The sequence below is a fragment of the Cheilinus undulatus genome, linkage group 8 (genome assembly GCF_018320785.1).
Source record: "Cheilinus undulatus linkage group 8, ASM1832078v1, whole genome shotgun sequence".
Classification (NCBI taxonomy): Eukaryota; Metazoa; Chordata; class Actinopteri; order Labriformes; family Labridae; genus Cheilinus; species Cheilinus undulatus.
The window spans coordinates 15,438,501-15,453,508 of record NC_054872.1 but is presented as its reverse complement, the minus strand read 5'-3'; the positions used below and the strand labels follow the sequence as shown (position 1 = coordinate 15,453,508).

Sequence of the window (15,008 nt, the reverse complement as noted above, 5' to 3'; positions counted from 1 at the left end):
TATTGAGGGTTATCACTTAAAGAAAGATGGCGGCGAATGCAGGGAAGAAATTGAGCTACAATTGTAAATTTCTGTGTTAATAGAGATCTAAAAAATTACAAAAACCACTCCAATTTCTTAGTTTAATGTCATTTTATGGATTATTTGCCTTTTTGTAGCGTAACATATACTTTTATTTCTACGATTGTAAGCCATGAGAGAATGTAACGCAGCATATTGTCCATTGCTCTCTTTCTCTGCACATTAGTCCAGTGTTTGTATGTTATATATATTCTGGTAATGTATATACAGCGTGTATATACAGTGTATATACAGTGTATATACAGTGTCCACTCGCTCTCCCTCTCTCTTTCTCTCCTGATACTAGCTGCACAGAAACTTTCATCACGTCTGTCCCATAAATTCACCCATTATTCTACAACCTCTCCTGTCAAACTTCAACTTCTATCATTGTTTAGTTTGTGAATTTATGATAAAACTCTGTAAAGTTCCAGCACTGGTTCTGGTCAGGAATTAATTGATGTTGTCAAACTTCCTCGTGCAGATCAGCTGTTTTAAAAACCAGATCGCAGAAGAAAATAAGTAAAGACAATGTATGTATTTTTAAGATTTATTTTTGGCCTTTTTATGCCTTTATTTGATAGATGAAGGCCAGTGGGTGGACTCGGGAACAGGGAGGAGAGTGGGAAGAGACATGCGGCAAAGGGCCACAGGCCAGATTCGGGCTGCCCGCGTACATGGGTAGCGCCTTTAACCACTCGACCATCTGCGCTCCCAGACAATGTATATTTTAAGGTGATTTAACAAAAGATGATACCACTGAAGCAGAAACGTAGAGAGGAAGACAAAGAAGCAAAACGGATGAGCTGCTGTGTGTGAGGGAAGGGGAGGGATGCAGGGGTGTGTGTGAAGGGGTGTAAGGGGGCAAGGTTAGCTGCTTTATATTATTTTTATTTTGAGGAGAAGACCCCAATGACACAGATAGCTAATAAAGTGGATTAATGTTATGATGAAAAAATTTTACCCATAGTGACCACTTTTTTTAGACAAAATGGAAATTAAAAATTCCCTTAATATTGCAACAAGGAATATGATCATTAAAATCAATGATAATTTTACTAAGAACTGTGTCTTTTATATGCAACTAACTCAGGCTAAATTGCAAAGACTTTGTATTTCTTTTATTGCTGGGCTGTTAATGGCGTTAACGTGCTACGTTAACGCGAGACTTTTATCGCGAGATAAGAAAATTATCACACGTTAATCTATTCACTAAAGGGGTTTATAGACACACCGCCGAGCACATGTAGTAGGCTACCAACACGCCTCCAGTCATTTCCAATGGGAGGAGGGCGGAGGTTTGGGTCTGCTGTGAGCAGGATTACGCTCCGGTGAACTGGACAACATCTGTTTTTAATGAAAGAGTGGATGCTTGGGTGTGTGATTACAATCAGTAGTCGATATAACATGTTGTTGGCACATAAGCATAAACCAGAGGTTGCGCTGGTATCAGCTTTATGACATCATCGTAAAAACTAAACTTCTTTAAACAGTATGGCAGTTTGTTCACATTTTTCCTCAATAAAGGGCGGAAATCATCAGAATTCAGTCCATAAATGGTGTGCTGTGACTCACCTTACAGATGAACACAGGCTGGAGTCAGTGAGAGGAGATGCAAAGGCAACAAAAGTCTCCTGTCACCTCAAAAACCACTGTATCTTTGCAGCGCGAGCCCATTTAATCATCTGTGCTGCACGCAGATGTGCAGATACGAAGTGCGAAATTGCTGGCATCTTAAAAGTGATTTTAATCATCCATGGATGCATGATGGACTTTTGCCAGGTCAAAACAAAAACAATCTTCTTCTTCTTTCTCCTCCTTTGCGAGGTTGTAAACCAGCTACGTGCATACCGCCACCTGCTGTTTCAGACCGAGTAAAGTGAGCAAGTGCTCCAGGGCACGGTTCGATATTGCCAGTGTGAAAGCAAGCCTGCAGGGGAAGGGGGAGGGGGAGGAATCGTGCTGCGGCACGGTTCGAATCAACTGGGCCTAATGTGAAAGCACCTTAAAATCCCACTAGATCCATCCTGACAGAGAGCGTCATACAGCACACGCTCCTGCATCACAGCGCTGAGACAAGTTGGAGAGATGGAGAAAAACTTTTTAATTCTGTCTCTGTTATGACCTGTGAGAAGGCTACAAACGTATGCCTTTATCTGTTAGATTTTCATGACTGATATCATGGAAACTACAGTGTTAAAGTGAGGTTCAGAGAGAGAGAGAAGGAGAGAGAGGGGAGTTGGGCGGTGGTGAGTGAGCAAAAGAGAACAGGCGCTGATCTGAATCATCCTTCACCCATCTCTTTGTTATATTTCCATGGTTGAAATCCACATGATAAATGAGCAAACTTTGGTGTTTAAAGTGAGGGTTCAGTGATGAGCAAGCGAGGTGTTCTCAAGCAGTCTGTGATGCATTTTCCTTAATATTTAGATAGGTCAAGCATTTTTTGTCTTCTGCAAAATTCAAATCTAGCATTTTAATCTAGATTAATCTAGATTAACTACAGGACTGCAGTGAGATTAATCTAGATTAAAAAAAATAATCTATGCCCAGCATTCATTTCTTTTTATTGTAGTAATACATCCTTTAGTTACTCTAAGATACTTTTGAGTGTAGTTAGGTGAGTATATTTGGGCGATAGTAGGGAGCCTCATATCAGAGTCTGCTTAGGGCCTTTGGCCAGGGGTGGTCCTGGATCAAATTGTCCTTCAATGAGTAGAGTATCTCAGAATCACTGAAATCATGATACCATCAGTATCATGGACAAAACTGTATCGTAGTGGGGAATAGACTAGAGTCCTATTTGTTGAGATTATTCTTGCTTCACTAAGAGCTGCTAGTGTCCTCCGTTTTGGTGCTGTGGAAATGGCCACCCTAGTTACAACTGGTGTTTCGCGTTAGCTAATGGCCTTGTTATACAATGACTTTCAGCTGAATATGTCCGTGGTTGTGGTGTTTATACATGTTATTTGATTGAATATTAACACATTCTCGTTCTTCTTCTTCTTCTTCCTCTGAATTGACAGACTATGCAGTTTCGGCATATTACTGCCCTCTACAGTCTGAAATCGTAACTGCCATTAAGGGGTGTCCCATTTCTAAGTCACGAGATGGCCCTTACACTTGGTTTTGAGGGGCGAGTTAAGACTGAGACTTAATTCATAGTATGACTGAGTGAAGAAATAGCAGAATAAAAACATTCTGTAAAAACAAGGTGAGTTTCTTCGCAGAAATGCCAAGCTAGAATTTTACTTTGAAAAGTGCAATGATATTGTATTTCTCTTCCCTTTGACATATTTTTCTATTAATGAGGAAGTGGCATGCACCAGGAACACTTGTAGTTTAGGGGAGTAACTTTGTTAGGCTGACAGATTTTGGCTCGGGTCCTTCATCAGGGTCATTAAGAGAAACACTGTAAACATACTGTATTCTACCAGTGTAGACATACTGCATCTGCTAGAACAAGGTACATGTATGTTATATACTTTGCGGTAAAACAGGGGGGGCTTTTTATTTTCAAGATTCTTGGTGAGTGATGCAGTGTTCACACGTGTAGTCTGAAAGCCCTGACTTGTCAACATGCACCCCAAAATTAAAATCAAGCCATAATGAAGCCATTATGCAGGCACCACGCACCCAGTCTGAAATGACCATGAACCATTTTTAATGCCACCTTGACAAGGAGGATTTCTAAACTGTGTCAAACACATATTCTCACAGTCAGTAATTTTTTTAGCTAAATGTGAGTGAATGCTGAAGGAATGACTAATCTTCGCAAGCCGGTCAGGAAGTTGGCAGGCCCCAACATAAAACCTATAGGTTTTTAGATTACTGCTGAAAATAAACTCAATGACAGAAGAAAAGTTTTACACTTACATTTCGTTCAAGATAATTTTCACAAATGAACACTACTTTCATAATTTTTGAAGTGTCAATCCAATCTGCTTAAGTAAAAAGGTAATATCAGGCTATAAAGAAACAAAATAATGCTCGACTGACTACACTGTGTCCATGAGCAGGCTTACAACTTTTGTTTCACACTCACCACCTCTACAAAAATCTTTAATGTTGGGCACTTTATTTTAGTTTGCCCTAACTGCCTAGTAATTTCACAGTATTAAGAGCAATTATCTATTCATTTTTCATTAATAAGGTGGCAATTACCTAGTAATTAGTTTGCATTTAACCAAGTAGGCTATTAACTCGATAATATCATGTATCATCCATCTTCTTCTGCTTATCTGGGGTCGAGTGTGGTGGCAGCAGGCGAAGTAAGCCAACCCAGACATCCCTCTACCCAGCAACGTTTGCCAGTTCCTCCTGGGGGATTCTGGAGTCTTACCAGGCCAGATGGAATATACTATATATAATCCTTCAAGCAAGTTCTGGGTCTGCCCAAGGGGCTCCTCCCAGTTAGACGTGCCTGGAAGACCTCCACAGGTAGGTATTAATATCAAGAAAGTATTTACCTTGTAATGTATTAATTATCAAGTAATCCATAAAATATTGTGGCAGTTCTCAGGCAATTCTGTGGTATTTTAACAAGTACTTCGTAAGAAATAAGACGATAATCTTCTATAAAAGTTACTTATTAATTCCCAGGTAATTTCTTTAGTTTGGTCCACTAAATTAAAGTGAGCCCTGAATAATTTTCAAGTAATTTTTAGTCCTAGGTAAATACTTCCTTAGCATTACCCTATTTCAGTTATTACTTGGTAAAATGCCAACTTCTTACAAGATAACTACCACCTTATTCTTGAGTAATTACTAGATAAATACACTTATTACAATAAAATAACTAGGTACGTAGGGCCCACTAAAATAAGATTTCACCATTTTAACGTTTTAGTGTGACCAACAAATTGCAAAGTTTGAGTCAGAGTTGTTCTAGCACAAACCACAAACTGGCTCAAAGACAGGCTGTAAGATGTGATGACATTTTCATGAAATTTAAGTTTTTAACAAATTCCACAGTCCGAGTTAGCCGCTTGTTAGAAATAACTATTTTTAAAACATAACAAAACTTTAAAATTCTCAACTGGGGCACTGGAAACTCATTCAGAAAATCCCATAGACTGAGAATATGAGACTGGCAGTTCTAAAATGCTCATTTATTTCTCAGTTTTAGGACTATGCCTAGGACTGGCTCAGTGTGAATCTTAAATGTAATTTGACAACAATAAATAGGTTAATGATGTGTTTTTAGATCTTTCTATATTGCCAGAAGTTCTAGCAAATATCCACTACAAGCAGTAGCATACAAAGAGTATGATGTTACAAAAGTATTTAAGCTCCCTGCTTTGAAAGGTAGGTGCATCAGTGACCCCTTTATAACACTAATGTCCCATCCCTATGACTTCTCATCTTGTCTCGTCTTCATCAAGAGTACAATCAGTACTGTTAACATACCATTTAAAGCCTTTGTAGATTATATATTCAAGCCCAAACTACAAGAATAAAACATGGCTGTGTACCGACAACACAAGCACTTTAAGGGTTTTAATGATTTAACAAACAAGAAAAAGTTCGCTGCCAATATGAGTGCATTTCTATCTGGATAATTGTTGATCGGTGCAGATAACACCAGAGGATAATCAGTGGAATCCCTTTGTTTACATCACATTAATATTTGTATCCCTTTAATCAGGGTCATGGCATAATCAGGGCTGAGCAACAGCTTGTCCCGTCAATCCAAGAAACATTAGCTAATGTAATGTTAGCTCACTACTAGTCGGGAGAGTATATTCAGCTCCAATTGTCAGACATTCTTTTAAAGTAATTGTCACTGTTAACATAAGTGGAAAACTAGACCAGCAGGTGCTGGTGTCAGTGATACAACAACATGACACTCCAGGCAGACGCTCATTGATGAGAGGCTGATCCTAAGTGAGGGGATTCTCACTATAAGCAGCACCTCACCCTGGTGCTTGTTACTATACTGTATGGCATGGGCATGATGCCTTTTTATTTTACAGCTTCATGTGTGCTTTAGAGTGTGTGATAATCACAGCAGCAGCCAGTGAGCGTTTGTTTAATCATACACAGTCTGGTCAGGTCAACTAAACTTAACTTTGAATGTCATTTAAAATGGCTGATAGCATCCTCCTGTGTGTCAGAGTCAGCGTCCGTGGGCTGCACAGTTTATTTGTACTCTGAAAATAATTTAAAGAACCAAATAAGAAAAAATATATAAAATATATAGCCTGCATTACATTTCTCTTTAATTTCTCTCTATATCTCAGAAAGAAAATTCTCTCATTTTCAGTTTTTTCCATCGTTGAGCCCTGGTTATTTCTTCACTCAACTAAGCACAACCCTTATATATCACTGTTCCTATTATTTTAAAACTATTTTAAGAATTCGCTTAGTGTAAGATTTTACATCATTTTCCTTGCTCAAACACACTGAATATTTCCTTGCACAGCAAAACACCACTACCTGTCTCCTGTCCACTTCAATTTATCCAAAACAGACATAATTTCTACATTTTACTGACAATCTTCTCCTCTAGGTAACTTCCAGTCAGCATTCAGAAACTGCCTCAGACACTTTCAATCGCTCTTTCTTGCATGATTGACACATTCAACATCTGGCAGTATGACGACTGTCAACAATGAGATCTCTCACACCATTTTTACACATTATTTTTGACTCTCCTACTACACTCTCCCTGCTGTCAAACCGAACCAATTGTTTCCATTTAAATTTGACAGACTGAGCTTTGTTCATTTTCCAGCATCTGACTACAGCAAACGAGGAAACGCCTCGAGGAACAAATAGCGCGGAGCACCTCACAGCGGGATGTTTTGGCTGTGACATTCTGAGAGGTCACACTACATCGAGACACACTGCAGACTGAAAACACTGGCAAATTCAATGAGGGGAGGTTTATTTTTTATGCAACTTCTTCCAAAAAAAATCCTCACTGTAAGTAAACCAAATGGTTTAGGCTATATAAAATCCCTCTTTAACTCTGCTCTCTCTCTTTCTGCTGCCGTGACAGTGATAATGGGAGAATCAGTGATGTTATGGACAGCTAGATAAAGCCTTGACATCCGTGCATTGCTCTAATCCTTTCAACAATCCTGACAATAACAGTTCCCTAAAATATTTAAAGGAGAGTTAATCTTACATAAGTAAAAGCAATTCAGTAATGCTGTCCTGTATACGCAGCTCCGACAAGAGAAGGGATTTTAAATTGTTCTCGATATTTCCCATTTCATTTTGGCTCACTGACCTTGTTATAGACCGGGCAAACAAATAATCACACTGAAAAGAAAAGTGGATTAATTTATTTGGGTTAATTGTATATATTAAATTCAAACACCTATTTTTGGCTGGATTTCCCAACCTTGGCGAGACGACACGCTAAGCAAATGTGTGATTTCAAATGAAACCGATTACTTTTATCAACAGAACCCCCTTTGATTGTTCAGTCACCAATAAAAATGAGCCGGCTGTCATCCCAAATTATATAACATTATCTGTGATTTGGCAGATCACAAGTGGAAAGCGTGAGAAGAACAAACACGAGCCACATTTTTATTCACATGGAAAGAGCAAGAGTGCATGGCTTAGTGAGCGAAGCCAAGTTTATACCCAGAGGAGTTGCTGGTAACGGGTATGACAGGGGGGGTTAACTGCGCTGTGATCACACTCACTCACATCCTTTTTACAGATTGAGCTCGGCTGTTGATCAAGGAAGGTTTAGAAATACAACATAGCAGGTCATCTCGGTATGATGTCGTTAAATGAACAAGATATTTCGTCAGATGCACAGTAAGAACATGAATGCAGACTTTGGCTAGGTGACAGCTTCAAAAGCAGCATACAGAAGAGACACTGTGTTTTCAAATCATTGGCCTTCCTTAAGGGACAAAAATTGTAGACCTATTAGAGGCCTGACAGTTCCCAGGTTAACAGGCAAACTGAATTACAGTGCAGTATATCACTGTCAAGGAGTGTTTATTATAACCAGCTGTATGGATGATATGAAATGGTACTTTAATCTCAAGCTACGTGCTGTCTAAATCAATATCTGATGGCGACTGCTGATGGGAGCCAGCTGCTGTTACTGTGCCTGAGTGTCTCTGTGGGGAATGCCAGTCATATGTTACGAGTAGTGTGAGGACAACTAAGGCTGGGTGATATTTTGTACATGCAACGGTACATGTGTGCCAATATACAGGATATTTTCAAGCAAGATGTAAGTTAAGGCAATACTGTTTATATTGACATAGTTTATGTTGATTTATTAATGAAGCCAGGCCTAATGCTCCATGAAAAGACTGTTTAGAGTGACAATTTCTTACAGTAATATGCTTGTTGACTATGTAACAGTATTGTTAATATTACAGTATCGTGGTGACAGAAGCATCTTAATGTTGCTGTGGATGTGTGACGATTTCAAACAATAGCACCAAAATGAAATGTTTTTAGTGGAGCAGAGTGAAGGGTAATGGGAACCACAGTTACCACTGGCCCTTGCATACCCATCATTCTTTGCACTTCACTCGATGGCTTGATGTTTCTCAAAGATGCGAGGGCCAGAATCCGGCCAGATCAAACGACTCTTAGGGAAGCATTCACAATCCCACTTCCCCACAACAGCACGAGAGCTCACAAGGTGTATCGGTGAATCTATCACCAAAGACCTACAGCCATTTTCAGTGATGGACAACAGAGGTTTTAGAGGGTTAGTAAACATGATGGAGGCAAAGCATAAGAATACATTTTAAGCCTAATGCCCACCTACAGCACTTTTTTTGGACAGTTACATCTCTATTGTTGACCATAAGATAATACTTTGGACATGTTAAGTCTAAATTGAAAAAGATCATTTTAGAGGTAACATATAAAGTACGGGTAGAATTCAAGTATCTGGTCAAAAGACAAATTTTCTGAAGAAAATACATTGGCAACATTTTGAAAAGTGGGTGGAAATGGGGAGTCGCTCCTCGTCAGAAAAACTGCCACATATTGGGTGTCTGAAACCTCTATTTTTGCTGACCTGTAGTGTCCAACAGGTTTTGATTTTTACTACACTCATTTTTTATTTCTTTACAGAAAGCAAAATCGGACACTGATTTACCTCAGTGGTTGCATTCTAAATGCACTGGTTGCAGGATCAATCCCCAGTCTTAATGCTGTTTGATAAACGTCCCCTCTCTCTCTCTCCCCATTTCCTGTCTATCTTCAGGTATCCTATCTTAAATAAAGGGAAACAAGCACAAAAAAACACAACCTTTAAAAAAAAAAAAAAAGTAGGAAGAATTAAAGCAAAAGCGAGATGAAGTGTTTCATCATCCAGCTAAAAAAAAATAAAAAATAGGATTTTTTCGTCCATAGCAGATTTTTTTAAGCTTTCTGTACCACAGAAACCTTTACACGAGTTACAATTACTGTAAATAAAATTTACATCTGTGAAACCCTTCACACTGAAGCCTCCACAAACCCTTTTATGTGAGGTTAACTGAGGTCAAGGATTGCTGTTGTTCAAAAATAAGGTGGGGAGCCTTTTTTTGAGTAAATATGAGGCAAACTTACGTTTTAGCACAAATGTAATACAAGGTACTGGGCAGTTGTCTCATGATAGTTCTGCTGTCAGTTAATATGAAACCCATTTTGTTTGTTTTTTTGTCCCCAAAATGAAACAAGAAAACGTATGCAAGGCTTGTAGTATTGCAACCAGAATTTCTAACTTAGATGTGACATTAAAATCAAACAATATCAGTAAGTTTTGAAATCACAGCAAAAAAAAAAAAAAAAAAAAAAAAACAGTCCTCGGCAGCCATTATTGGGTACCAAATTTTCCCCCTTATTAAAAGTTGCCAGGAAGCTGCTCCTGACAATTTAAATTGCACAAATACCCTGGAAATGTTTGAATATCTGTACTCTTGACTCATGGAAGCTTTTGGTTCAAAATATGGCATGAGATCTGCATTTTTTCAAAGCTTTGGTACTTTCATTAATGTAGAACATTAAAATGAATATCGCATCATTATATGACGGAATAAAACATAAAAGCCTACTTAAAGATGTAATTGCTTCTCACTCTTTATGCTTGCATATTCCCTGTACAGTCTTGCCCGGCACTCGTAAAGTGTCTGGAGATAGCTTTGGTTATGAATTGGTGCTATTAAAATAAAAGTAGATTGGTGGCCTAATGGATCCAGGTACTGATGATAATACTTCATATCCATGTTGATTAAATCAGGTGAAATTCTAGCAAACTTTCAGCCTCACTCAGAATATTAGGTTCCTATTTTGTGGCGAAATAAACTGCCTATCTGGCTTCAGAAAGGATGTGATGCACAAACAAGTGTTGTGAAAACATAAGGAATAGCAGATGGAAATAAAACCTGCGTCATGGGCGATTTTTGGAAATATGTGACATGTAGAGTTCATTGGAAACGTTCAATCTTCCTGCTTATCCACTCATTTCATGAAAAGTAGGAAATATTTCCCACTATCATATCATGAATCTGCTCATCATTGATGAGCAATAATTTAATGCTTATACTATTACACTGTTATATCAGCAAGGTTTTGCATCAGGACTTTTAACACTGTATTGCAACACTAATGCAATATACACATGTGGTCTTTCTGCCATCCATTAAGGTAGTAATAAATTTCCTCTTCATCCTTACATGAAACTATCAGTTAGAATTTAGTGTTGACCTTCTACAATAAAATTCTTATATTGATTTATATATTGCAGGAAGTACTGCACCATATTTGTGTATCCTTTGTGAGTGTGTTTGTAATGTTTTTTCAGATTCAAGTATCTTTAACTCTTTTGTTATAAATGGAGATGCTGTGGTGCAAGCCCAATTTCAGTAAGTGACAATAAAGTTGAGTCAGTCAGTCAACTAACATTTCCTTGCTTGATATTAAAAATGTAAAAATCGTTTTGCTTCTCACTCCTTAGCTCACACCTCAAGTCTTTAATGGGTCCAGATACATACATTTGACAAGAAAAATATAATTTTTGCAACAATTAATGGAAATTATTTTAAATAATCTCATCTTCCTCGTCAAAACCTGCCTCATCTTTTTCATTTACATTAGAGATAGACCGGTTATCAGCCTGCCCGATTATTGAGGTGGTTACTTAGTAATTGCAGATTATCGGTATCTGCGTTTTATTTTACAGATAATCAGTAAAGGTAATTGATCAAAAAAGCTGCTACTTTGGTTCCACTTCAAAGTGTGTCTTCCCTTCTGGCTCTCTTTTCACTCTCCAAAATCCACCCAAATGTCTTGTATACAACACAAATTGATTGGCTAGATATCACATGGTATGAGTACCTGCCAATCAACACTTAATCCTGGGTACCAGTGACACAGTGGGTGTATGGCATCACTTCCTGATTTCCAGCTTCTACTGTGTTGCTCTGTACAGTTTCTCATGCCGATAGATCTATGGTTAAATTGTTTATTTTCTTTCATTTTCTGATCATGCAGTTTTACTTTTCCCACAGTACATCATAATGAATGCATATCGGTTCTAAATATCGGTCTTCATCCCATGAACTACTAATAACTGGCATCAGCCAAGGAAAATGGTCGACCCCTACTTTAATTCTTATGTTGTAAGTGGAGCTGCTGTGATGCAAATCCACTTTCAGTCTGAAAATAAAGCACTATCAATCAACTACCAACACTTTCCTTGTTAAACTTTATCATACGTTTTTTCAACGTATGATATGATCCTTATGTTCATATTTTAAGCCTTTAATGGGCCCACATATGGACAGCCTTACTTTTTCACCATGTTGGGTAAGTCAGGTGAAGCTCCAGGTAACTTTAAGCCTCCCTCAGGTAATTTGGTGCCCACTTTGTGGTAAGACAAACTGCCTCTCTGCCTTCAGAAGGGATGTGCTGAAAACACAAGCATTGTGCAAAACATAAGGAACAGCAGATGGACATAAAAACCTACTTGTGGCTAAAATAATATAATATTGGCTTATTTTTGCATTTGATTTTGTTAGCAAAGCTTTGAACAAATTACCACATATCACACAACATCCCCTAATTATGTGGGCCTTATTTTAATATAAAACCACACTGCATATTTGGGCTGCTTGGTTATGGCAAAAATCATATTCCAGATCATTATGTTTGGTAGAGAGATCATGACTAGAAATTACTTGCTGATTTTTACAGCATCTGCAGCATATGCACTTTTAGGACAAAGGCATTCTTAACGCTTTGAAAAAGGCAACAAGTGAGATTAACAAAAAAAATACAAATACATCAAAATAACAATATGTAAAAACAATTAATCATCAAAAAGAATGACTTTTATGACCAAAGTATAAAAAATGAACTTTTACCACATGATAAATCCTATGGACAGAATTACATGTGGCACAGTGATACTTGATCGCAATTATCAAGGTTCATAATCATTGGAAGCTAGAATCGTGATTGAAATTGAAATTCGATTAATTGCCTTGCACTGTTGCATATTTCTGGTTTGAGTTTCTTCATTTGTCATATTTTTATATCACAGAATGAAAATATATCGCAATTAGGGCTGTCAAGAATAATCAAGTGAACCGTGATTGGTCTAGGTCCACAATTAGTGCACTAATTTTTCCTGTCGAAATTAATCTCATGCTTTATTGTCTCTTTCAACACACTGTGGTTGGGCTACTGCAATGCTTCCCTGAATCTATAGTGATGTAAGTCCATCACTGCTCCTTAGTGTCTCATTCCACTTGAAAAACTCACAGTGGGCGTGTCAAACATCACATAGTGTTATCCAACATTTACCTTTTACTATTTCCTTTAAGAACTATACCAAACAAGTTCTTTTACTGTAGTTAAGCTCATGTTAAAATCTTTGATCTACTTATAAAAGCAGGTCTGTATTCAAACAGGAAGTCAATTACCGGTAGATCAAGACGGTAGAAATATCCAAAACTGCTTGAATGTAAAATGGTGGAATTTAAAAATGTGATTAAAAAGGCTGAAATTGTGATTAACTACAGAAATAATGAGATTAAACACAATTTTAAATTGGCTCTAATTGAAATATATGTTGCAGCCTGGTGGGTGTGTTTGAAACGTTTTGTCAAATTCAAGCATCTTTAATCTTATGTCATAATAGGAGCTGCTGTGATGCAAGCCAAATTTCAGTCTGACAAAGTCCTGTCAATGTAGTAACATCTTCCTTGTTTGATGTTAAATAAATAAATTGAGCGTGTGTAACTGAGACATGTTTGATCCCCATGCTGTAGCTTATCTGTGTACATCCTGACTTCTGCTGTCTCATTAAGAATACATCACCATGACATAATCAGACAGCTAGTCCCTTCAGTGTTTTCCTGGGTGCTGTGAGGACACTGGCCACAGCAGAGTCTGTTGACTTCATTGAGCTCAGTGCGGCACTCAGCCTGTCCTCAGTCTGGGGCACTGGGCTCAGAGGCAAAGTTGTGAAAATTGTAAATAAAAGGAACCACGCCTGACTCTTCTTTACAGCAGTTACAGGCCTACAGGAACGAGAGGGGTTTACGTGAGCCGCTACGCTACAGCACCGTGTCAGTCTGTCTGTCTATGCGGTGGGAGCCGTGGTCTCGGAGGGGAGGAGGCATCACCAGGGGTAACGTTACGCCTACATCACAGAGAGTCGCACAAATCAAAGTCTATAAACAACGTCGGACGCGAAAAGTTGCACTCAAACCTCCGCGCTGCTGAATGTGAGCGGCTATCCCGGCGGCAGTTAGGAGTTAAACGGCCGTTTCCACCGGCTAACCCGAGATGTGACAGAGGGGCGCAGGAAAACACTCTCCCCAAATGTTCCCCCTCTCGCCATCGACGTAACAACATGTCGGCAAAGGACGGCCATGTTTTGCTGGTTATGTCGACACGGGGAGGAGGAAAAGTCGACACGATCTTTCTCCTCTATGCCTTCTCCTTCAAACGGTCACAACGTACCGAAGTGAAACTTAAACATAAGGGAGAAATTGTCCAATTAACAACTTGGCGGACACATTGTCTGAGCAGGCAGGTGTAAACGGCAGAGACAGGCAAAGTTCATTCGGCTAGACAAGTTAAAATATTTATACAGAGGCGTGTGGGTGTTTAGGAGCCACGCAAAGGCAGAGCACGCCGAAAAGAGAGGCACGGAAAAACAACTACATGCAGTTTTAACTTGAGGGACTTTGGAGGTGGGGGCAGCCGTTAGAAAAACACAAGAAGAGTTTATCCGTTTCTTACCTGCACACCGATTTGGCGCGATGCTCAGGTAGTGTGGTACAATCCCAAAGCGACTGTTGAACCAAGGAATAACACAAATCTGTTTTAGACACTCTCACGGCGGTCCAATAACCGAGCAGACAACAGGCGACAGGAAAGAAAAAACTGGCGATCACAAGGAGGATCTACGCCAAAAGCCACATGATCGCCGACGTCAGAGTACGTATTTGCATGCCGTACCGGAGCGCCGGTGTCCGTCCATAGCGGGTCCATAGTGCTGTAGCAGTGAAAAGTTCAGAAACACGCCGAGCAAAGTGGAGCAAGTCTGTGTCCAGGCGGTGGGAGGAGTGTTTGTGGCTCCATGAAGCATGCCTGCTGGTGTAAAAATGAATGAACTGCGACTTGTTTCCGTCAACTTGTCCCTGTGCTGATGTCTACCAGGCTCTGGGCTCAGAGCTGATTGAATATTAAAGTATCACAGGGGGCGTTTGTTACCCCTGAAAGCCCAGCCCTTCCTTGTTCATCCCGCCCACCCCTCTCCCTCTCTCCCCTAGCTTTCTCCCTGTATGTATGTACATGTGAGGTGCTGCTGCAGTGCTTTCCACAGCTCTGCAGAGGGAAACCAGCGTACATCTCTGCCCTTCATCACACACACAAAAACACACACTGACATCTGGATTCACAAAGGTAAATCTGAGGTCAGCTGATGCTTACAGTTTTTACTGAAACTGTCCTGAAGT

At 39.3% G+C, this 15,008-nt stretch overlaps 1 protein-coding gene across 2 annotated transcripts in view; it reads right to left on the bottom strand.

The window, feature by feature from the left end:
- Positions 1-14,701, bottom strand: part of LOC121513640 (zinc fingers and homeoboxes protein 2-like) — a 58,310-nt gene extending 43,609 nt beyond the window's left edge. Inside the window, exons 1-2 of one of the 2 annotated variants that reach the window (XM_041793518.1) lie at positions 14,290-14,701; positions 11,829-11,946 (exon numbers count right to left, since the gene is read on the bottom strand). The gene's annotated coding sequence lies outside the window, so the exon portion shown is untranslated. The remainder of the gene's footprint in view (positions 1-11,828; positions 11,947-14,289) is intronic. The other variant, XM_041793519.1, reaches the window with a different exon arrangement.
- Between the last annotated feature and the right edge of the window lie 307 nt (positions 14,702-15,008).